This window comes from Hordeum vulgare, chromosome 3H, assembly GCF_904849725.1.
Source record: "Hordeum vulgare subsp. vulgare chromosome 3H, MorexV3_pseudomolecules_assembly, whole genome shotgun sequence".
Classification (NCBI taxonomy): domain Eukaryota; kingdom Viridiplantae; phylum Streptophyta; class Magnoliopsida; order Poales; family Poaceae; genus Hordeum; species Hordeum vulgare.
In genome coordinates, this window is record NC_058520.1 from 154,908,106 (window position 1) to 154,931,620 (window position 23,515).

The window sequence follows — 23,515 nt, forward strand, 5'->3', positions numbered from 1 at the left end:
GTCAAAATGTATGCGGCTGTGTTTGAATATCGTACTCCCGCATCCGTGGCCATGAACTGATCTTGTGTTCGCGGTCGGATGTAGGAAAAAAAATACAGGTTGTCGTTGAAGATGTCTAAAAGGTCACTGTTTAATGTTTGTGTGTAGGATTTTATACCCCACGTTGAAAGCGACACTCGTGAAAGAAAAAGATGGTGACCCGCTAATTACTGTCATTTTTTCTATATTTTATGTCTCTGCATTCTTCCGGAAATGGAGTCTAAAAAAATGTCCCTGAAGATGGAGAATAGACGTTTGGAGGCCGAGCTCCATGGTAGCCAATTTTTTTGAAAAATTTAAACTTTTCTGTTTTTTAAAAAAAATCTAAAATAAAATACGCAAGTAAGGAATGATGTTATGTGTATGTGTGTAAAATGTTAGGATGAAATACCTTAAAACATGATTTGCACAAAAAAACAAATTCATGGCCTGGAACGATGAATAATATCACGTGTTAAAAATCTTCAGATTTGTCTTTTTTGTACAACCCTTATTTCAACGTATTTTTTTCTAAAAATTTACACACATGTGTGTTACACCTTTACTTGTCTCTGTATTTTTTTCAAAACTTTTTAAAATATAAAATTTGAATTTTCATAAAATTTAAATTTTAAATTTAAAGACCTTCATGGAGGCGGAGCTCCAAAAGCAATTTGGGCTGCCACTATCTAATTTGGTGTGGACCAAAGAGTATCGAAAGTCCATTATCCACGCGGACCCGGCCGACGCGGATTGGATACCTACCAGTGCTGTGCCACCCCGGCCATCGTGGGATCAGCTGCCTTCCCTCCCGCGCCGACACTACGGCCTTGTTTTTTTTAAAAGTTTATGACTTTTTTAGTCCCAACTAAAAAGTATCTAGTCCCTATCCGTTTCTTTTCAATGACTAAACATGGACTAGAGATCATTAAATGACATGTAAAAAGACCATGTTACCCCTAGCAATATGCTAGAAGTTATTAAATGACATGTTAAAAGTAGGGGCACTGTTGAAAAATGTGTCAATAAAGTCCCAAAAAGTCCCTTCCATAGGGACTTCTTCCTTTAGTCCCAAATACCCTCTTTTAGTCCCTAAAAATCCCTCATGTTTCTTTAAATGAAACTAAAAGAGATTTTTTTTAATCCCTACATCAAAAAATCCATGAAAAGAAACACCCCTACGCTAGCTAGCTAGTACTCCAGCTGACCTGTTGGATCTAGATCTGACAGCAAGGGCCACGTTTAGCACAGTGCGTCTGTGTTAGCCATTAATCATTTTGTTTCTTCTGTATCCAAACAGGCCACGTCGCCAACGGCACGAGGCTTCAGTTCCTTTGGCTAAGAAAACAATCAGTGGTTCATGTGAGGCCCACGCGATCCCTTGGATCGATCAGCTACGAAGTGTCGTCTGCGGTGAGCTACAAGCCTACGACGGAAAAAGACGGAATACGACGGAAAGCTGGACTTGCGCGTGGCGTGCCGCAGGGAATCATCCATTCACGCGCAAAATTGTTGGATTCCCGTGGATGGCGCCGTCTGGCAGTACGTCGTTGCATGCTGAAAAAGGTCTACTGTTAACGGCATAGCTTTCTTTTTTGCTCTGCGAATGAGCTTTCCTTTTTCTCATCGCCAAACAATCCCACGGGGACAAGTGACATGTTGTTGGTAGTAGTTCTCAAGTCGTCCACTATGTCTTCCGTTCTTGGGTTATCTGGTTGTATCTCTCTGAATTATCTCATTATACACGGTTTACGTCTACTCACAGCATCTATGAGATCCCTCGTATCCGTCTTAAATGTCTCAGCAGGCTTTCCGGTCACTGACCGATTACGAAAGTCGACTCAATCGAGCACCTTAAACGGGCTTCAAACATCGGAGCTGACCGACATCCCTTATATTCAGCTTAAATATGGGACGATCGGACGCATTCGTCATGTCCGCCTGACGAGGGCCCCACGCGGACTCGTCCGGAAATTCAAAGGTCCGACGGACGTGTCCACCGTCGCCGCGGTATGAAAGTCGTGTGGCGCTACTCCGGCTCGCCGCCCGATGCCAAATCCGACTATTTAAGCCGCCCAACGTCCCCCAGCACTAGCACACCCACCTCCTTCCTCTCTCCGCCGTCATCTGAGCCCGTTCGCCTCCTCTCCCCCGCTCTCTTGCGCCGATATGGTCCGTCGTAGGATCACCATGTACGCGATGCTTACGCCGGAGCGCCGGATGCAGATCCAGGCGCGATGTGCCACCCGCATCGCCGCGGGTCTGCCTCCGGACTCGCGGGAGCGTGAGGAGGAGGAGTAGCTGTCTGAGCCAATGAAGGTGGTTGATGCGGAGGAGGACGAGGCGGACCTGCCTGCTCCGGGCTTGAACATGGCAAGCACGGAGTTCGTCATCACCCAAGCCGAGCAGATGGCGGAGTAGCAGGCCATCCCGGAGTCCATCCAGGATGAGGTCGAGGTGTCGATCAACCGTAGGCTCATCCGACAGAGGCAGGCAGAGGACGACGCGCTCTTCGACGAACTCGACATGGAAGTAGCGGTGGAGAAGGCTGGAGGGCGCGGAGCTGTGGCTGCCAGCCATGTATCCACTAGAGGGCATGAAGATCGTTGAAATCTTCGACGAGGAGTAATAGTTAGGTTTGTACATGGTAAGTAGTTTTTTCGTTTCCATGCTTTTATATGGATTAAGGAATCTAGTATAAAATACAGTTTTGTTTAGTTTACTCGTGCCCGGTCATCCGGACATTTGAGGGGTCATATTTACAAACTCCGACCGTAGATGCTCTGAGTGTATAGTACTATAATTCTCGGTTCGAATCCTCCAAGGTCGGTCACGGTAACTATTTACATAAGTTTTATCATGCCATGTGAATACACGTCGTTACAAAGGTTAGTGTAGCTCAAATGATTATAATCTTTGTGCTCGGACCACTACATCAAAGGGCTTGTTTGAAACTCCTCTCCTTCAAAAAAATAAGCTTACGCTCTAGAAAACGTAAGTCAAATGAGGTAGCTTCACGATATACCGCTTCACAAAAAACTAGAACGTGGGATACAACTCTTTGTTTTTGTGAAACTCTTTAGGAGGTGCTTTATAAAATTGTGGAAGTTGGAGTTGGAAGAAAATTATCAACCACTGCCACCAACAAATGGATAGCCCTTCGTTTCTCCCCTCTCAACCAATTAAATAGATCCTTTACACCAAAATTTTCTTTTGTAAAGTTGGAGCTAGATGAAAACCAAACATTCTCTTTTAATGAGTTGTAACTTTTGTATGAAACTGCTTCAAAGTGAGTTTCGTGAAGCGGAACTGATTTTGATGAAGTAGAGGAGTCTCAAAGAGGCCCAAAGTTTAAATTTTAGAATTGACACAATGTGCATGTATGTGTATATGAGCATCTATTTTTTGTAATGTGTCAAAAATACCATTTTCTACATAGTCCAAGTTTTAATGCACTAGGACACTTTCATTAGGATTAATGAGTCTAAGAGCATCTCTATGGCACCATCCTTCCCTTCGCCCCACCCCCACACATCACAATCGCCACCGATAACCGCCACCATCGTCGGAATGGTTAGCCAAGACACTTCTGCCACCTCGTCGACCATTGCCGCTCGCGCGTCGTCCCCGAAAACCTCCCACAGGTCTCCGCCCGCACCGAAAAAAGATTGGGTATGAACAATATTCTCCAACACACCAAACCGGCTGCCACCGACGGTACCAAGGCCGACAGGGTGGCCATTGCCTCTCACGACGGTGAGTCGGCTCCCGCTACTCCCGCCGACGGCAAGCGAGCTAAGAAACCGATGATCGCAACATCATCCCTCACCAAGGAGGCCGCGAGAAGAATGGCACTCTTACCCCTCGTCCCCGTCCGGTGGCATGTGTGGCATCTCCGGCCACCCTAACTGTCAATGCTCAAGGAAATGCCTAGTAGGTAAAAAAACGTTTTCCATTTCGGTCGATGCTTATTGCGGAGATTTGTTTGTGGCCTATGATGATGGAGTTTATTTATTGTTGTCGTAGCGTGAAGATGAGCGTGGTTGCATTGTTAGCGAATTTGTAGGCGTCTCATACGCGTGATCTCAATTATGATTCAGTGTGGGGTCATCAAGAGGATGAGGTGGCCAAGGAGGCGGTGGCCGAAAAGGAGGTGGACGAAGAAGATGAACTTTGAGGAGGTGATCCAATCAAGCAAGAATGTGTTAATGACAATAACTCACAACTATAAAAAAATTGAAGATGTTGCTATATACTATGCTTGAATGAACATCTTCACAGATACATCGGTTGAAACAGACCAATCCAAGGGACAAGTTTTAGAAGAGAATTGTGGAGTACTACAACAACTCCATGGAGGTGGAATCAAGCCGCACACAAGGGTCTCTTGGGCATCACTGGGGCACCATTCACAACCAATGAAACTGATAGTCTGATTGCATTGATCATGTGAATCATGCACCACCTAGCAGTGTGCCGGTCAGGAGTGCGGACCGATCATTTAAGATCTCTTCAAACATAGGAGCAAGAAGTTTTCACTTTGTATCAATACTACCAAGATCTTTATAAGAGTGATAAGTGGATCCAGGGAGTTGCGGAGACCACTCCAAAGAGATCAAGGTTGACCATTCCCGTTGAGGAGGATGACGAGGTTGATGAAGTTGCCAACAATAGACAAAATGAGAATAGGATTGCAAAAGAGAGAAAGAGGAGAGGTGCATTTGTGGCACATATAAAGAAGAACTAGTGGCGATTATTGAGGCCAAAGTGTTGGCAGTCGAACGCAAGGAAGATAATACAACAAGGTGGAATGAGCTCAAGATGTTGACGAGAAGTGAAAATCCAAGTTGACGGACGAAGAGAGAAAGTTAAAGGCAGATGAGTGTATACCTGAACTTGAGGAGGAGAGGCTTGAGGATGTTAAGAAAGCCAAAGATCGTGCTATCATGTTGGTAAACCCAACAACAATGGATGATACTGTAAGAGAGTATTGGATTTTTTTTTTCAAAAGTACGTCTAAATTTGTACCAAATTCGAAAATCATCTGACAAATTCGAAGAAACCAAAAATAGCACCCGGGTTGCTAGTGGGAGGCCGAAGAGAGGCATGTCGGCCCGTGGGAGGCCGAAGAGGGCCGGTCAGCCAGAGGCTGGCCGAAGAGCACCCGTCGGCCTCGAGGAGGCCGAAGAGCCCCTGAATAAGGCCGACAAGCCCCTTCTTCCTCCTCTGGCTCATCTCTCTCTCTCTCTCTCTCGTTTTCAAAACCGAATTTGCCCCCACCTTCGATCTCCTCCATCCTCCATACATTTTCCTATTCAATCTAGTGAATCAATAGTTCATACCCATCTCCACCGGCCTACGGTCTCATTTTGTGCCATGGGGTAGTATTTTGTTCGTTTGGAGGAGCCATGGTGGGGTGGTGGAGGTGTGGATGCTGAGGAGGTGGTGTGGTGGAGAGGAAGAAGAAGGTGGAGAGGAAGAAGAAGGGGACACACGCGTCGAAGGTATACCGATTTTTTACAGTTTAGGTTATTTTTTATTGTATGTAGAATTAGTTTATGTAGTGTAGTCATTTTAGTGTAGTGTTGGTAGTGTAAGTTTATTTTTAGTGTTGGTAGTGTAAGTTTATTTACTTTACTTAGTGTAGTCATTTTTAGTGTATGTTTATTTAGTGTAGGTTTATTTTAGTGTAGGTTTATTTTAGTATAAATTTGTTCGTTGCGAATAATGAGAAGCTTGCAATGTTTGGCAGATATGGCTTCGTGATAACCCACAAGTATAGGGATCGCAATAGTTTTCGAGGGTAGATTATTCAACCCAAATTTCTTGATTCGACACAAGGGGAAGCCAAAGAATACTCTCGAGCACTAGCAGTTGAGTTGTCAATTCAACCACACCTGAAAGACTTAGTATCTGCAGCAAAGTATCAGTAGCAAAGTGGTGTGATAGCAACAGTAGCAACAGAGTAACAGTAGCAGCAACGAAAACAATAGTGCCAGAGTAACAGTAGCAGCAGTGACAGCAGTAGCGATAGAGTAACAGCAGCAGCAGTGACAGCAGTAGCGACAAAGTAACACTAGCAGCAGTGACAGCGTTAGCGGCAAAGTAACATAGCAAGGACCAGTAGGAAAAACTCGTAGGCATTGGATCGGTGATGGATAATTATGCCGGATGATATTCATCATGCAACAATTATAACATGGAGAGATATGTAACTAGATCCAGTTCGTCAATGTAATGTAGGCATGCATTCTATATATAGTCATACGTGCTTAGGGAAAAGAACTACGGGATATTAAGGTTCTCCTTTTAATAGAGAACCGGAACAAAGCATTAGCACTTTGTGAATACATGAACTCCTCATACTATGGTCATCTCCGGGAGTGGTTGCGGCTATTGTCACTCCGGGGTTGCCGGGTCATAACACATAGTAGGTGACTACAACTTGCAAGATAGGATCAAGAACACACATATATTGGAGACAACATAATAGGTTAAGATCTGAAATCATGGCACTCGGGCCCTAGTGACAAGCATTAAGCATGGCAAAGTAGTAGCAACATCAATCTCAGAACATAGTGGATACTAGGGATCAATCCCCATAAAAACCAACTCGATTACATGATAGATCTCATCCAACCCATCACCGTCCAGCAAGCCTACGATGAGATTACTCACGAACGGTGAAGAGCATCATGGAATTGGCGATGAAGGAAGGTTGGTGATGACGATGGCGACGATCTCCCCTCTCCGGAGCCCAGAACGGACTCCAGATCTGCCCTCCAGAGGAAGAACGGGTGGTGGCTGATACGTCTCCATCGTATCTACTTTTCCGAACTCTTTTGCCCTTGTTTTGGACTCTAATTTGCATGATTTGAATGGAACTAACCCGGACTGACGCTGTTTTCAGCAGAATTGCCATGGTGTTGTTTTTGTGGAGAAATAAAAGTTCTCGCAATGTCCTGAAAAGTACGGAGATTTTTTCTGGAATAAAAGAAAAATACGTGCGCAAAGATCCACCGGAGGAGGTGGACCAGTGGGCCACAAGCCCACAGGCCGCGGCCACCCCCTGGCCGCGCCGTGAGGGCTTGTGGGGCCCACGTGGCACCACCGCCCCCAAACTCAGCTCTATATCTTCCGTTTCGCCCGGAAAAAAATCAGAGAGAAGGTTTCATCGCGTTTTGCAATACGGAGGCGCCGCCACATCCTGTTCTTCATTTGGAGGGCAGATGTGGAGTCCGTTTCGGGCTCCGGAGAGGGGAAATCGTCGCCATCGTCATCATCAACCTTGCTCCATCGACAATTCCATGATGCTCTTCATCGTGTGTGAGTAATCTCATCGTAGGCTTGCTGGACGGTGATGAGTTGGATGAGATTTATCATGTAATCGAGTTAGTTTTTGGCGGGGATTGATCCCTAGTATCCACTATGTTCTAGATTGATGTTGCTACTACTTGGCTATGCTTAATGTTTGTCACTAGGGCCCGAGTGCCATGATTTCAGATCTGAACCTATTATGTTGTCGCCAATATATGTGTGTTTTAGATCCTATCTTGCAAGTTGTAGTCACCTACTATGTGTTATGACCCGGCAACCCCGGAGTGACAATAGCCGGAACCACTCCCGGAGATGACCATAGTATGAGGAGTTCATGTATTCACCGCGTGTTAATGCGTTGGTCCGGTTCTTTATCAAAAGGAGGACCTTAATATCCCGTAGTTTCCATTAGGACCCCGCTGCCATGGGAGGGATGGACAATAGATGTCATGCAAGTTCTTTTCCCTAAGCACGTATGACTACATACGGAATACATGCCTACATTAGATTGACGAACGGGAGCTAGTTACATATCTCTCCGTGTTATAGCTGTTACATGATGAATCACATCCCTTACACTCATCCATCACCGATCCACTGCCTATGAGTCTTTTACTACTGGTCCTCGCTATGTTACTTTGTTCAGGCTTGTCCCTTGCTACAAGAGGGATTGGGCCACTTTGCTGCTACTGTTGCTACTGTTGTTACTCTGCTGCTGCTGCTACTACTGCTGTTCCTTGCTACTTCGATGTTACTTGTTGCAAGATCTTTTTCGACACTGTTGTCGGGGAAGAATAGTTACTCGCCTACGTGCAACCTTCTGGCGCCATTGATACAACTGTTAGGAATAGTCTGCCTTGTCAACAGATCGTTTCTCGCACCGTTGTTATCATACTACTTTGCTACTGATACTTTGCTTGCAGACACTAATCTTTCAGGTGTGGTTGAATCTGATAAACTCAGCTGCTAATACTTCAGAATATTCTTTCGCTTCCCTTTTGGTGAACCAACAAATTTGGGTTGAATACTCTACCCTCGAAAACTGTTGCGATCACCTATACTTGTGGGTTATCAAGAGCGGTGGCGCCTCTGTATCGTGAAACGCGATGAACTCTCCTTCTTGATTTTTTTCCCGAACGAAAGGGACTAAATAGAGCTGGAATTGGAGGCGGTGGAGCTCCATGGGCCCCACAAGCCTGCGAGGCGCGGCCGGGGGGCCCGCTCCTGGTGGGCTAGTGGGCTCCACGCTCCACTTCTCCGGTTGATTCTAACGCCAGTATTTTTTATATATTCCACAAAAATTCCTCGTAAATTTCCAGGTCATTCTGAGAACTTTTATTTCTGCGCAAAAACACCACCATGGCAATTCTGCTGAAAACAGCGTTAGTTCGGGTTAGTTCCATTCAAATCATGCAAATTAGAGTCCAAAACAAGGGCAAAAGAGTTTGGAAAAGTAGATATGACGGAGACGTATCAACTCCCCCAGGCTTAAAGCCTTGCTTGTCCTCAAGCAATTCAGTTGACAAACTGAAAGAGACAAAAGAAAAACTTTTACAAACTCGGTTTGATCTTGTTGTTCCAACTACGTCTAACTCATATTCAGATTTTCAGCAAAATCACAAGCTAACCACATAAGCAATGACATTTAGGTCTCAAGAGGAACTCATATCAATGGCATAATCAACTAGCGAGCGATAATAATAAGTTTCAAACGTCAACACTTCAATCAAAACAATCATGAAACAGTGTGAATAGATGGTATCTCGCTAGCCCTTTCTGAGACCGCAAAACATAAATGCAGAGCACCTTCAAAGACCAAGGGTTGAGTGAACATTGTAATTCATGGCAAAGAAGATCCAGTCACAGTCACACTCAATATCAATTGAAAGCAAAGCATAGAAATGACAGAGGTGCTCTCTAATTGGTGCTTTTATAAGAAGAGGATGACTCAACAGAAACGTAAATAGATAGGCCCTCCGCAGAGGGAAGCATTGATTTGCAGAGGTGCCAGAGCTCAAGCTTTGAAAACAGAGATAAATAATTTTGGGTGGCCTGCTTTCATTGTCAACGCAATGACCAAGAGTTTTCACCATCTTCCATGCTACACATACTATAGGCGGTTCCCAAACAGAAAAGTAAAGTTTTGACTCCCCCACCACCGATCAATCACACTCCATGGCTAGCCGAATACTCGGGTGCCGTCCATACCAACATCAATCCAAGGGAAGTTTTGTTTGCAATTATCTTTTTGATTTGAGCATGGAACTGGGCATTCCAATTACCGGCCCCTTTCTCGTGAGTGATAGTGAATAAACACATATCGAGGATAACACGCCTAGCATGGAAGATACTGATCGCCCCTTGTCACCACATGAGCGGTTCGGGCATGCAAAACAGATTTTTCTTGAAGGTTTAGAGAGTGGCACATGCAAATTTACTTGGAACGGCAGGTAGATACCATATATAGGTAGGTATGGTGGACTCATATGGAACAACTTTGGGTTTATGGAAGTGGATGCACAAGCAGCATTCTTGCTTAGTACAAGTCAAGGTTAGCAAAAGACTGGGAAGCGACCAACTAGAGAGCGACAACAGTCATCAAAATGCTTTGAGATTAATCAACATTGAGTGCAAGCTTGAGTAGGACATAAATCACCATGAACATGAATATCATAGAGGCTATGTTGATTTTGTTTCAACTACATGCGCGAACATGTGCCAAGTCAAGCCACTTGAATCATTCAAAGGAGGATACCATCCTATCATACTACATCATAATCATCTCGAGATTCATGTTGGCATCCAAGACAAACCATTATAAGCTCCTAGCTAATTAAGCATGGCATTAGAAACTATGATCTCTAAGTTGTCATTGCAAACATGTTTCTCTCACAACAAAGCTGAATCAGGAACGATGAGCTAGTCATATTTACAAAAACAAAATAGATCGAGTTCATACCAGCTTTTTCAGGCTCAATCACTTCATCATATATCGTCATTATTGCTTTTCACTTGCATGACGGAATGATGTGAACAATAATGAGACTGTTCGTGCATTGGACTAAGCTGGAATTTGCAAGCAAACACAGAGAAGAAGACAAAGTAATATGGCTCTTTGGCAGATAAATAATAATGCATGCGAGAGCCACTAAACATTGTAACCATGGTTTTCTACCTTGACCCAAAGAAAAAGAAAACTATTTACACGGGAAAGCTCCCAGCAAGCAAAAGAAGAAAAGGAAATCTTTTTGTTTTTTCTCAAACTAGAGAAACACATGGGAAGAAAGCAAGAAAAATAAATAAACTAGCATGGATGATACAGTGGCAAAGTGTGAACACCGACTAACAAAGTGAAAATGTGAGCATGAATATAAAGTCGGTGAGAAACACGTACTCCCCCAAGCTTAGGCTTTTGGCCTAAGTTGGTTTACTCCCAAGGATGGTCCGGGCGATAAACGAAATCATAATGGGGTTGTATGGGAGCGCTGCAGCTACTGCCTGAATAGATGCCTCACGGAGGCGAGCAACCTTTGCCTCCCTCTCATACTCCTCTGCCTCTCCGCTGGTTATGTAATATCTTCGTTTTACCTGAAAGACAAAGAAGGCAGGAGCAGGAAGGGTAATATGGAAAACACGATGTCGGTTAAATATTAATCGATATAGGAGGGATTCATTATCCCTCTCAAGGAACTGATAGCGTGTCATAGCGGCGTGATCAAGCAAAGCTGTATGCGGCGGGGGATCTCCTTCGCGGATGGGTACTCCAAGAAAATTTGCTATGCGAGTGGCATAGATCCCACCAAGAAATCCCCTTCATTAGCATTATTATTCAGCCTCCTTGCTATTATAGCTCCCATGTTGAAACTTCTATCACCCATTACTACGCTCTTAAGAATACTAAGGTCGGGTGCACAGAGGTGACAATACTCAATCTTGCCGTTAATGCATCTACCTATGAAGAGGGAAAAGTAATGCAAGGCAGGAAAATGAATGCTCCCCATGGTAGCCTGCATAATATCTATAATTCCTCCAACAGTTATACTAGAGAAAAAAATCTCTAACCGAGGATTTAGGAGGATCATTGAGACTACCCCAATCAGGTATCTTGCAAATTCTATTGAAATCCTCTAAATCCATGGTATACGATTTGTCATAGAGATCAAACAGTACGGATATGTCACGGCCAGCTGAAAATTTGAATCTACGAACAAAAGAGGCAGTGAGAGTGGTATACTGTTCACATTTATCGGAGATGAATTCTTCAAGTCCAACATTGTGAACAAGTGTATCAAACTCGTCTTCGAAACCTGCATCAATCATGAATTCATCAGAAAGCCATTCACATGGTTGTACCTGTGCGTTCCTCGGTTTGTAAGGATCGGGTTCCCGAATCGCGAGACGGGGACTCCTCTTGCTTGAGGAACCACCATGATAGTTTCTCCTGAACATCTTCCTTTTCTGAAATTTTTAGTGACTCAAAGGAAGAGTGAACAAGGCTCAACGAAACTCATAGAAACTACTCCGACAAGTGCCTAGAGGCCATATCACGCATCAAAACTACTTGGGACCAGCTAAAATTAGCATGCAAAGCTCAAGAATAGGGTCACCAAGGCAGCAAAAATACGCGACGAATAAGGCACTAGAGCAAAAACTAATCGGAGCAATGGAGGAGTCACATACCAAGGAGCAATTTCCCCAAAACAGTTTGGTGAATGGGGCTTTGCACAAGGAGATCGAAAATCGCAGCAAGAAGAGCAAGAACACGGGTTTGAGCTGCGAAACGATTTTTTTTCTGGAGGTAGGAGAAGGAGATGGGAGCTAGAATAAGTGGAGGGGGGACACGTGGGCCCCACAAGCCTGGTAGGCGCGACGAGGGAGGTGCCCGCACCTCCAAGGCTTGTGGCCCACTGGTGCATCCCCCTGACTAGCTCTCCGTCTCAGAATTTTTAAAAAATTCCAGAAAAAACCATACTTGATTTTCAGGACATTCGGAGAACTTTTATTTTCGGGACACTTTTCTACGGGACGCAAAAACAGAAAACAGGAAAAACTAAAGCTAAATCTATCATTTTTCTTCTAAGCAACCTAAGGTGAAAGCTTGGAATAGAGGGTTGTGACTCCTCGATTCATCCATCTCATGGTCATCGAAAGAAATCCGTCAATGAGGTTGATCAAGTCTCCTTGACAAGCTTTTTCGAATCGCATAAAAAAGAATGGAGAATTTTTGAATAGTCATGGGGTTACCTCAATGGGGATGTGCATATCCCCAACAAGCAAATCATACTTCATCTTAACAGTAGGTATAGGGCATTCAAAGCTCCCAATAAGAATCGATGAAGTTTTTTCAATAGCATTGATGCAATGTACTCGATATTGTTTCTTCGGAAAGTGCATTGTATGCTCATTACCATTGACATGGAAAGTGACATTGCCTTTGTTGCAATCTATAACAGCCCCTGCAGTGTTTAAAAAGGGTCTTCCAAGGATGACCGCCATGGCATCATCCTCGGGAATATCCAGAATAACAAAGTCCGTTAAGATAGTAACGGTAGCAACCACAACAGGTACATCCTCGCAAATGCCGATAGGGAAAGCATTTGATTTGTCGGCCATTTGCAGAGAGATTTCAGTGGGTGTCAACTTATCCAGTTCAAGTCTACGATAAAGAGAGAGAGGCATAACACTAACACGGCTCCAAGGTCGCACAAAGCAGTTCTAACATAGTTTCCTTTAATGGAGCATGGTATAGTGGGCACTCCGGGATCACCTAGTTTCTTAGGAGTTCCACCCTCGAAGGTATAATTAGCGAGCATGGTGGAAATCTCAACCTCAGGTATCCTCCTCTTATTAGTAACAATATCCTTCATGTACTTGGCATAGGGAGACATTTTGAGAATATCTGTCAAACGCATTTGCAGAAAGACAGGTCTAATCATTTCAAGAAATCGCTCAAAATCCTCATCATCCTTTTTCTTGGATGGTTTGGGAGGAAAGGGCATGGGTTTCTGAACCCATGGTTCCCTTTCTTTACCATGCTTCCTAGCAATGAAGTCATTCTTATCGTATCTCTTATTCTTAGGTTGTGGGTTATCAAGATCAATAGGTTCAATCTCCACATCCTTATCATTGCTAGGTTGAGCATCATCATGAGCATCACTATCGATATTATCATTAGGCTCATGTTCATCACCAGATTGCGTTTCAGCATCAGAAATAGAGACATCGTTTGGACTCTCGGGTGTAACAGCATCAGGGTTGCTAGCGTGCAGTTTCCTATCATCTTTCTTCTTCTTCCTAGGATGACTAGGTGCATCAGTGCTAACTCCTTGAGAATCTTGTTCAATTCTCTTAGGATGACCCTCAGGATACAAAGGTTCCTGGGTCATTCTACCGCCTCTAGTGAAGACTCTAACAAAATTGTCATTCAACTCATTGAGCAAGTCATTTTGAGCCTTAAGTACTTGTTCTACTTGAGTAGTAACCATAGAGGCATGTTTACTGAGAAGCTTAAGATCATTGACATTTCTGTCTACACAAGCACTTAAATGACTAAGCATACGAGCATTCTGTTCCAATTGTCTGCTAACATAATCATTGAAACTTTGTTGTTTGGCAACAAAGTTATCAAATTCATCCAGGCATAAGCTAGCAGGTTTATCAAAAGGAATATCACTCTCATTGAATCTACGAAGAGAATTTACTTCTACTACCTGTATCGGGTTATCAAGACCATGGATCTCTTTGATAGGTGGTAGATTTTTGACATCTTCAGATTTAATGCCTTTCTCTTTCATAGATTTCTTAGCTTCTTGCATATCTTCAGGACTGAGGAATAGGATACCTCTTTTCTTTGGAGTTGGCTTAGGAGGTGGTTTGGGAATAGTCCAAGCATTCTCATTGCACAAGATGTTATTCAATAGGATCTCAACTTGTTCTACAGTTCGTTCCCGGAAAATACAACCAGCACAACTATCTAGGATGTCTCTAGAAGCATCGGTTAGTCCATTATAGAAGATATCAAGTATTTCATTTTTCTCAAGAGGGTGATCAGGCAAAGTGTTCAGCAGCTGGACAAGCCTCCCCCAAGCTTGTGGGAGACTCTCTTCTTCAACTTGCGCAAAGTTGTATATTTCCTACAAGGCAGCTTGCTTCTTATGGGCAGGGAAATATTTTTCAGAGAAGTAGTAGATCATATCCTGGGGACTACGCACACAACCAGGAGCAAGAGAAGTGAACCAAGTCTTAGCATCATCCTTTAGCGAGAAATGAAATAGCTTAAGGATATAGTAGTGGCGGATCTTTTCCTCACTCGTGAATAGGGTGGCTATATCGTGCAGTTTGGTAAGATGTGCTACAACCGTTTCAGACTCATAACCGTGAAAAGGATCAGATTCGACCAGAGTGATTAACTCAGGGTGGATAGAGAATTCGTAATCCTTATCGGTCACAAAGATAGGCGAAGTAGCAAACTTCGGGTCTTATTTCATCCTAGCGTTCAAAGATTTTTCTTTCCACTTGTGCAGTAATTTCTCAACATCATAGCTATCCTTACAAGCAAGAAAATCCTCAGCTATCTCTCCCTCCATAACATAACCCTCAGGCATATCAGGCAATTCATATCTAGGAGATCTAGTTCTAATAGGCGAAATAGCAGGTTCTACTTCAATAATCTCAACAGTTTCAGAAGTATCATCACATATAGCAGCAACTCTAGCAATTTGTGCATCTAGGAATGCACCTAGTGGCAAAGCAGTATCAGGCAAAGCATCATCACAAGCATCATGGATAGCAGAAGTAGCATCATCAAGCACAGGCGACACCTCATTATTTCTAGCAGGAGGCGGTGTCGCAAACTTACTCATAACTGAAGGTGAATCAAGTGCAGAGCTAGATGGCAGTTCCTTACCTGTCCTCGTAGTTGAGGACAAGACTTTAGTTTTTGGATCTTTCGGATTCCTCATAGTGATCAGCAGACGTAAATCCCAAGTGACTCAGAGAATATAGCTATGCCTCCCCGGCAACGGCGCCAGAAAATAGTCTTGATAACCCACAAGTATAGGGGATCGCAACAGTTTTCGAGGGTAGAGTATTCAACCCAAATTTGTTGATTCGACACAAGGGGAAGCCAAAGAATACTCTCGAGTATTAGCAGTTGAGTTGTCAATTCAACCACACCTGAAAGACTTAGTATCTGCAGCAAAGTATCAGTAGCAAAGTGGTGTGATAGCAACAGTAGCAACAGAGTAACTGTACCAGCAGCGACAACAATAGTGACAGAGTAACAGTAGCAGCAGTGACAACAGTAGCGACAGGGTAACAGTAGCAGCAGTGATAGCAGTGGCGACAAAGTAACAGTAGCAGCAGTGACAACAGTAGCGGCAAAGTAACGTAGCAAGGACCAGTAGGAAAAACTCCTAGGCATTGGATCGGTGATGGATAATTATGCCGGATGATATTCATCATGCAACAGTTATAACACGGAGAGATATGTAACTAGCTCCAGTTCGTCAATGTAATGTAGGCATGCATTCCGTATATAGTCATACATGCTTAGGGAAAAGAACTTGCATGACATCTATTGTCCATCCCTCCCGTGGCAGCGGGGTCCTAATCGAAACTATGGGATACTAAGGTTCTCCTTTTAATAGAGAACCGGAACAAAGCATTAGCACTTAGTGAATACATGAACTCCTCATACTATGATCATCTCCGGGAGTAGTTCCGGCTATTGTCACTCCGGGGTTGCCGGGTCATAACACATAGTAGGTGACTACAACTTGCAAGATAGGATCAAGAACACAAATATATTGGCGACAACATAATAGGTTAAGATCTGAAATCATGGCACTCGGGCCCTAGTGACAAGCATTAAGCATGGCAAAGTAGTAGCAACATCAATCTTAGAACATAGTGGATACTAGGGATCAATCCCCATCAAAACTAACTCGATTACATGATGATCTCATCCAACCCATCACCGTCCAGCAAGCCTACGATGATATTACTCACGAACGGTGAAGAGCATCATGGAATTGGCGATGAAGGAAGGTTAGTGATGACGATGGCGACGATCTCCCCTCTCCGGAGCCCAGAACGGACTCCAGATCTACCCTGCAGAGGAAGAACAGGTGGTGGCGGCGCCTCCGTATCGTAAAACACGATGAACTCTTCTCCTTGATTTTTTTCCGGACGAAAGGGACTAAATAGAGCTGTAATTGGAGATGGTGGAGCCCTGTAGGCCCCACAAGCCTGCTAGGCGCGACCAGGAGGGGCCGCGCCTGGTGGGCTTTTGGGCTCCACGCTCCACTTCTCCGGTTGATTCTTGCGCGAGCATTTTTATATATTCCACAAAAATTCCTCGTAAATTTCCAGGTCATTCTGATAACTTTGATTTCTGCGCAAAAACAACACCATGGCAATTCTGCTGAAAACAGCGTCAGTCTGGGTTAGTTCCATTCAAATCATGCAATTTAGAGTCCAAAACAAGGGCAAAGAGTTTATAAAAGTCGATACGACGGAGACGTATCACTTCGTATCCGTTGCTTAATGGTAATATCGATAGAGGGCACCGAGGCACACTTATGGAATCTAGCACGAACTTAGACGTGTTGATCACTCGCACCCCAAAGTCTAACTAGATGATACACCCTTCATGGGTTGATAGGTATGTATTGGTATAATGACTTACTATGTTTGACATCCTTTTGATAGCCCCTAACTGTATGCTACATTCTATTTATTTTGTAGGTTAAGTTGGGCTGGACTTCTACCCTTGGCACGGCTAGTTGAGGGTACATTGGATGAGTGGGTTCATCATCCGAAATTGGCTGAGGCGGGTGAACCAATGGAGTTACACAAGAGGCAAGTTACACGTTTCTCTTACGACAGGTCACTCCTTACCTGCTTAGTAGATAGATGGAGACCAGAGACACATGTGTTTCACTTTTCCTGGGGAGAGATGGCGCCAACTTTACATGATGTGTCTTACTTGTTGGGATTACCTCTGGCCGGTGCTGCCATAGGTCCTTTAGAGGCATAAAATGGTTGGCTAGCATCGATGCATGCCCGTTTTCTGGCTACAGTGCCAACTACTATGGTGCTAGACAACGATCGTCACGGGCCTCTTTTTAGGTGGTTAAGCCAGTTACAGATTGTCTCCTTAGGATATCCCAATGTTGAGTTGTCAGAGGCACAGGTTGGCCGATCTCTAGAGACATATATTTTGTGGTTTTTTGGCAAGACGATGTTCACGGAGAACCACGTGACCACTGTCGATGCACGACTCATCGGTATTGCACGAGAGATAGCTGACGCACGTTGCCCAGAGAACATTGTGCACAGGAGTTTTGGTTCTGCTGTGTTAGCGACTACGTATAGAGGCATGTGCAAAGCTTGCCAGTTGAAGTCTAGAAAATCTAATCTTGTTGGATGTCCACTATTGTTATAGCTTTGGTCATATAAGATCAATATTTGTGTCACCCTGCGAATAGCTAAAGCTCTGCACTCCTCAATGTACCGAGCAAGATGTGATCTAGCACTACACGGAACATACTACAACAAGAATGGAAGCAAACATCATAATCATATAAACAAAGGCATTCGAATACATTCCAACCAAAACAATATCAACCATATGCCATAGTCAGATAAACAAGATATAGAATCTTACAACACGCCTTGAACATCGATGATCCAGCACAATAGTGAATACAGACGCACCGGAATCAAAGGAAGAACAAGGGCCACCTGGAGCTCGACAAAATGGGCAAGCCATTTACCTGCAAACTAACGATGACCAATAAGAACTGAATCGACAACCGAGTAGAAAGTTGACATTTGATTGAGTCGGAAGCAAAAAAAAACCATACGCCTGTGAAGAGAGCCCTGATCTATTGTTTACGCGGGTTGGATACAGAAATGGGTGGACGAGCGAAGACATCATCGCGGGGGTGGAAGCACCAAAGAGCAATGAGAGGTGGAGCTAGGGAGCCTGGAGGACGGGGAGGGCGAAAAGAATTGTGAAAGGAGAAAGGAAGGAGGGGGCCTTATCCAGGGGCCCATCGGCCTTATCCAGGGGCCCATCGGCCTTATCCAGGGGCTCTTTGGCCTCCTGGAGGGCGACGGGTGCTCTTCGGCCAGCCTCGGGCCAACAGCCCGCTCTTCGGTCACCCGGGGGCCGACCGGCCCTCTTCGGCCTCCCGCCGGCCGACATGTCCCCCTTCGGCCCACCAGAGGCCGACCGGATAGTATTTTTGTTTTTTTTTCAAATTCGACAGATGTTTTCTGAATTTGGTACAAATTTAGTCATAATTTTGAAAAAAAATCATAGTATTGGGTGCTTGTAAGTGCATCTAGTGCCCCTTAGTGATTTTGGTGGTTTGAAGACTTATAGGTTAAGAGATTAAAATGTTTGTAAGTGTACAGAGGCTCTATAAGTCGCTGAGGAGTTCGAATTATTCAATGAATATCGACCCCTAAACATGTATGTCTTCGGTTGAAGACTTTGGTCCTTCCTTGGAGACTTTGATCGCAAAGAAATTGTGAAGAAATTGATATTCCTCATGAAGATATTGAAGATGAAGAATTCGGTGTGTCCCGAAGAAAATACACTGAAGACTTTGAAGCCTGAAAATTTAGTGTCTTTGTTTCATTTTCTTTATACTTGAGTCATAGGAACACCGTACTATTAAAGCGGGTCGAGGTAAAACTATGGAACGAATTTCCTCATGATGCTCAACCCAAACGTACATCTACCAAATCATCAAAGTGAGGAACATGAGAGACATGAGGACTTTTACAGTTAAATGTTCCGACCGTTGCTGCGCCACACGCCACGTGTCCCAGATCTTATCCACCCAACGGTCATATTATTAAAGGGCATTTATGTCAAATCATGTCGGGATGCTCCCAGGCTATAAAAAGCCGCCCCCACAACTACTAATTAGTTGGCTACTCCAAACCAGACGTACAACTGTCACAACAGTTGGAACTGGGTCATCAACAACTGTCTTCATCGAGCTACTCGTTCTATTTCCTCAACACTGTCATTTCCTCAATTGCATGTTGAAGACTTTCATCTCTATTGTTTGAAGAATTTGACTGAAGACTTTCCATGAATTCCTCAACTCAAATTATTCATGTGAGTTATTCTTCATCTTCTTATCCTGTACTTGTGACCTACATAAACCGATTCCTTGAAATCACGCTCAGTACTTTGTTGTAGACGTTTTTGCACTCTGACTCAGTACTATTTCCGCTGCACTCAGTTCATGACTAAGGACTTTCCTCACTAGGAATTTCCTCAGTGATGAAATTGTAAAAATCGCCTATTCACCCCCTGCTGCGTATTGAGCTTGTATTGGGTTTTCCCTTGAAGAGGAAAGGGTGATGCAGCACATGAGCAGTAAGTATTTCCCTCAGTTTGAGAACCAAGGTATCAATCCAGTAGGAGAATCAAGCCAAGTGTCCACAGTACCTGCGCAAACACAAACGAGCTTGCACCCAACGCTATAAAGGGGTTGCCAATCCCTTCAAGATTGATTGCAAAGTGAGATATGAAGGCGGAAAGTGCAACGAAGAAAAAGTGTAAGGCTGAAAATATGGTGTGAAGTAGACCCTAGGGTCATAGTGTCCACTAGAGGCTTCTCTCAAAATAGCAAATATTACGGTGGGTGAACAAATTACTGTCGAGCAATTGATAGAACCGCGCAAAGTCATGACGATATCTAAGGCAATGCTCATACATATAGGCATCACGTCCGAGACAAGTAGACCGATACTTTCTGCATCTACTACTATTACTCCACACATCGACCGCTATCGAGCATGCATCTAGTGTATTGAGTTCATGACGAACAGAGTAACGCCTTAAGCAAGATGACATGATGTAGAGGGATAAACTCAAACCAATGATGTAAACCCCATCTTTTTACCCTTGATGGCAACAACACGATGCGTGCCTCACTACCCCTTCTGTCACTGGGTGAGGTCACCGCACGGTATGAACCCAAAACCAAGCACTTTTCCCATTGCAAGAATCATAGATCAAGTTGGCCAAACAAAACCCCCAACTCGAAGAGAATTACAAGGATATGAAATCATGCATATAATAGATCAGAAGAAACTCAAATAAGATTCATAGATAATCTGATCATAAATCCAAAATTCATCGGATCTCGACAAACACACCGCAAAAGAAGATTACATCGGATAGATCTCCATGAAGATCATGGAGAACTTTGTATTGAAGATCCAAGAGAGAGAAGAAGCCATCTAGCTACTAGCTATGGACCCAAAGGTCTATGGTGAACTACTCACGCATCATCGGAGAGGTCATGGTGTTGATGAAGAAGCCCTCCATCCGAATCCCCCCTCTGGTAGGGCACCAGAATGTGCCCCAGATGGGATCTTGCGAAGACAGAAGCTTGCGGCGGCGGAAAAGTATTTTCGTGGATCTCTCTCACAGTTTTGGATTTTTCAGGAATTTAAAGGCGGAAGAGGTAGGACAGACGAGCCACAGAGGGCCCACAAGCCTGATAGGCGCGGGCCCCCCTGGCCGCGCCTAGGGGACTTGTGGCCTCCCCTCGTGGCCTCTGCCTTGGTTCTCATGTGCCGTGCGTATCTTCTGTTCCGAAAAAAAATTTCGGAAGTTATATTCCGTTTGGACACCGTTTAAAATCCTCCTTTGAAAAGGGTCAAAAACACGGAAAAATTAGGAACTGGCACTTGGCAGTGAGTTAATAAGTTAGTCCCAAAAAAGATATAAAAGGCATACAAAACATCCAAAGTTTGACAAGATAATAGCATGGAACAATCAAAAATTATAGATACGTTGGAGACGTATCAAGCATCCCCAAGCTTAACTACTGCTCGTCCTCGAGTAGGGAAGTGATAAAGACTGAATTTTTGATGTGGAATGCTTCCTAGCATAGTTGTCCTTTGTAACTTCTTTCATGTGACATGAATGTTCAGATCCGTAACATTCAAAACAATAGTTTGTTGTTGACATGAAAACAATAATACTTCAAGCAAACTAGCAAGGTAATCATGAACTTTCGAAATAACAAGGCCAAAGAAAGTTATCCCTACAAAATCATATAGTCTGGCTATGCTCCATCATCCCCACACAACTAATTTAAATCATGGACAACCCCAGTATTGGCCAAGTAATTGTTTTCGCACTCTTACTTTCTCAAACCTTTTTCAACTCTCACGCAATACATGAGCGTGATCCATGGATATAGCACTATGGAGGAATAGAGTGTGGTGGTGGTTGTGAGACAAAAAGGAGGAGATGGTCACATTGACTCGGCGTATCAAAGGACTATGGAGATGCCCATTAATAGATATCAATGTGAATGAGTAGGGATTGCCATACAAAGGATGCACTAGAGCTATAAGTATGTGAAAGCTCAAAAGGAGAACTAGTGGGTGTGCATCCAACTTGCTTGCTCACGAAGACCTAGGGCAATTTTGAGGAAGCCCATCATTGGAATATACAAGCCAAGTTATATAGTAAAGATTCCCACTAGTGTATGGTGGTGACAAAACGAGAGGCTCTCAATCATGAAGAACATGGTGCTAATATGAAGCACAAGTGTGGAAAGAGATAGTAGCATTGTCCCTTCTCTCTTTTTCTCTTTTTTTATTTTTTTTGTTTGGGCTCTTTGGCCTCTTTCCATATCTATTTTTTTGTGCGCAACTTTGGCCTCTTTTTTATATTTCCTCACATGGGACAATGCTCTAATAATGATGATCATCACACTTTTATTTACTCACAGCTCAAAGCTTAGAACGATGATGACTCTATAGGAAATGCCTCCGGCAGTGTACTGGGATGTGCAACGATATAGCTTGGCGTATGATGTTGAAACATCTCGCTAGCTATCTTACGATCATGCAATTGCAATATGAAAGTGATGGCACAAGTCATGAGACGGAACACTGGGAGTTGCATGGCAATATATCTCGAAATGGCTATGAAAATGCCATAGTAGGTAGGTATGGTGGCTGTTTTGAGGAAGGCATATAGTGGGTTTGTGCACCGGCGAAAATTGTGCGGTACTAGAGAGGCTAGCAATGGTGGAAGGTGAAAGTGCATCTATACCATGGACTCACATTAGTCATGAAGAACTCACAAACTTATTGCGAATTTTTTTATTAGTAATCAAAACAAAGTGCTAAACACATACTCCTAGGGGAAGGGTTGGTAGGTGCAAACCATCGCGCGATCCCGACCGCAACACAAAGGATGACAATCAATAGATCAATTATGCTCCGACTTCCTAACATAGCGGTTCACCATACGTGCATGTTACGGGAAGCACTAACTTCAACACAAGTATTTCTAGATTCACAACACCCTACTAACATAACTCTTAATATTACCAAATCCACGTCTCAAAACTAATTGAGAGGAATCAAACTTCTCTTTCTACTCAATGCACATGGAGATGGAGGTTTTATTGTATCCTCTTTGGGTACGTATCACCTTTGGAACTACTTTCATAGCACAAGCCAACTACCAAGTTACGCACCGCCGTGCTCTAAAAGATCTAAGTGAAGCACATAGACCAAAATTGTCTAGCTCAAAAGATATAAGTTAAGCACAATGAGCATTCTAGCAAATTCACGATGAGTGCGTGTGTCTATCAAAAGGTGTGCAGCAAGGATGATTGTGACACAAAAAAAAGAAAAGACTCTTACGATACAAGACGCTCCAAGCAAAACTAATATCATGTGGTGAATAAAAATATAGCTCCAAGTAATGTTTCCGATGGATTGAAGACGAAAGAGGGGATGCCTTCCCGGCGCATCCCCAAGCGTAGGCTTTTTGGTGTCCTTGAATTTGGCTTGGGATTCCTTGGGCATCCCCAAGCTTGAGCTCTTTCCACTCTTTATCCCTTTGTCCATGAGAACATCACCCAAAACTTGAAAACTTCACAACACAAAACTTAAACAGAAACTCGTGATATCATTAGCACAAGAAAACAAACTACCATCTCCTTAGGTACTGTAGCAATCTTGATTTCTATTTATATTGGTGTTAGATTACTGTATTCTCACTTTTCCATGACTAGTACCCCCGATACTATCCATAGATTCATCAAAACAAGCAACCAACACAACAAAAACAGAATCTGTCAAAAACAGACCAGTTTGTAGCAATCTGTATACTTCC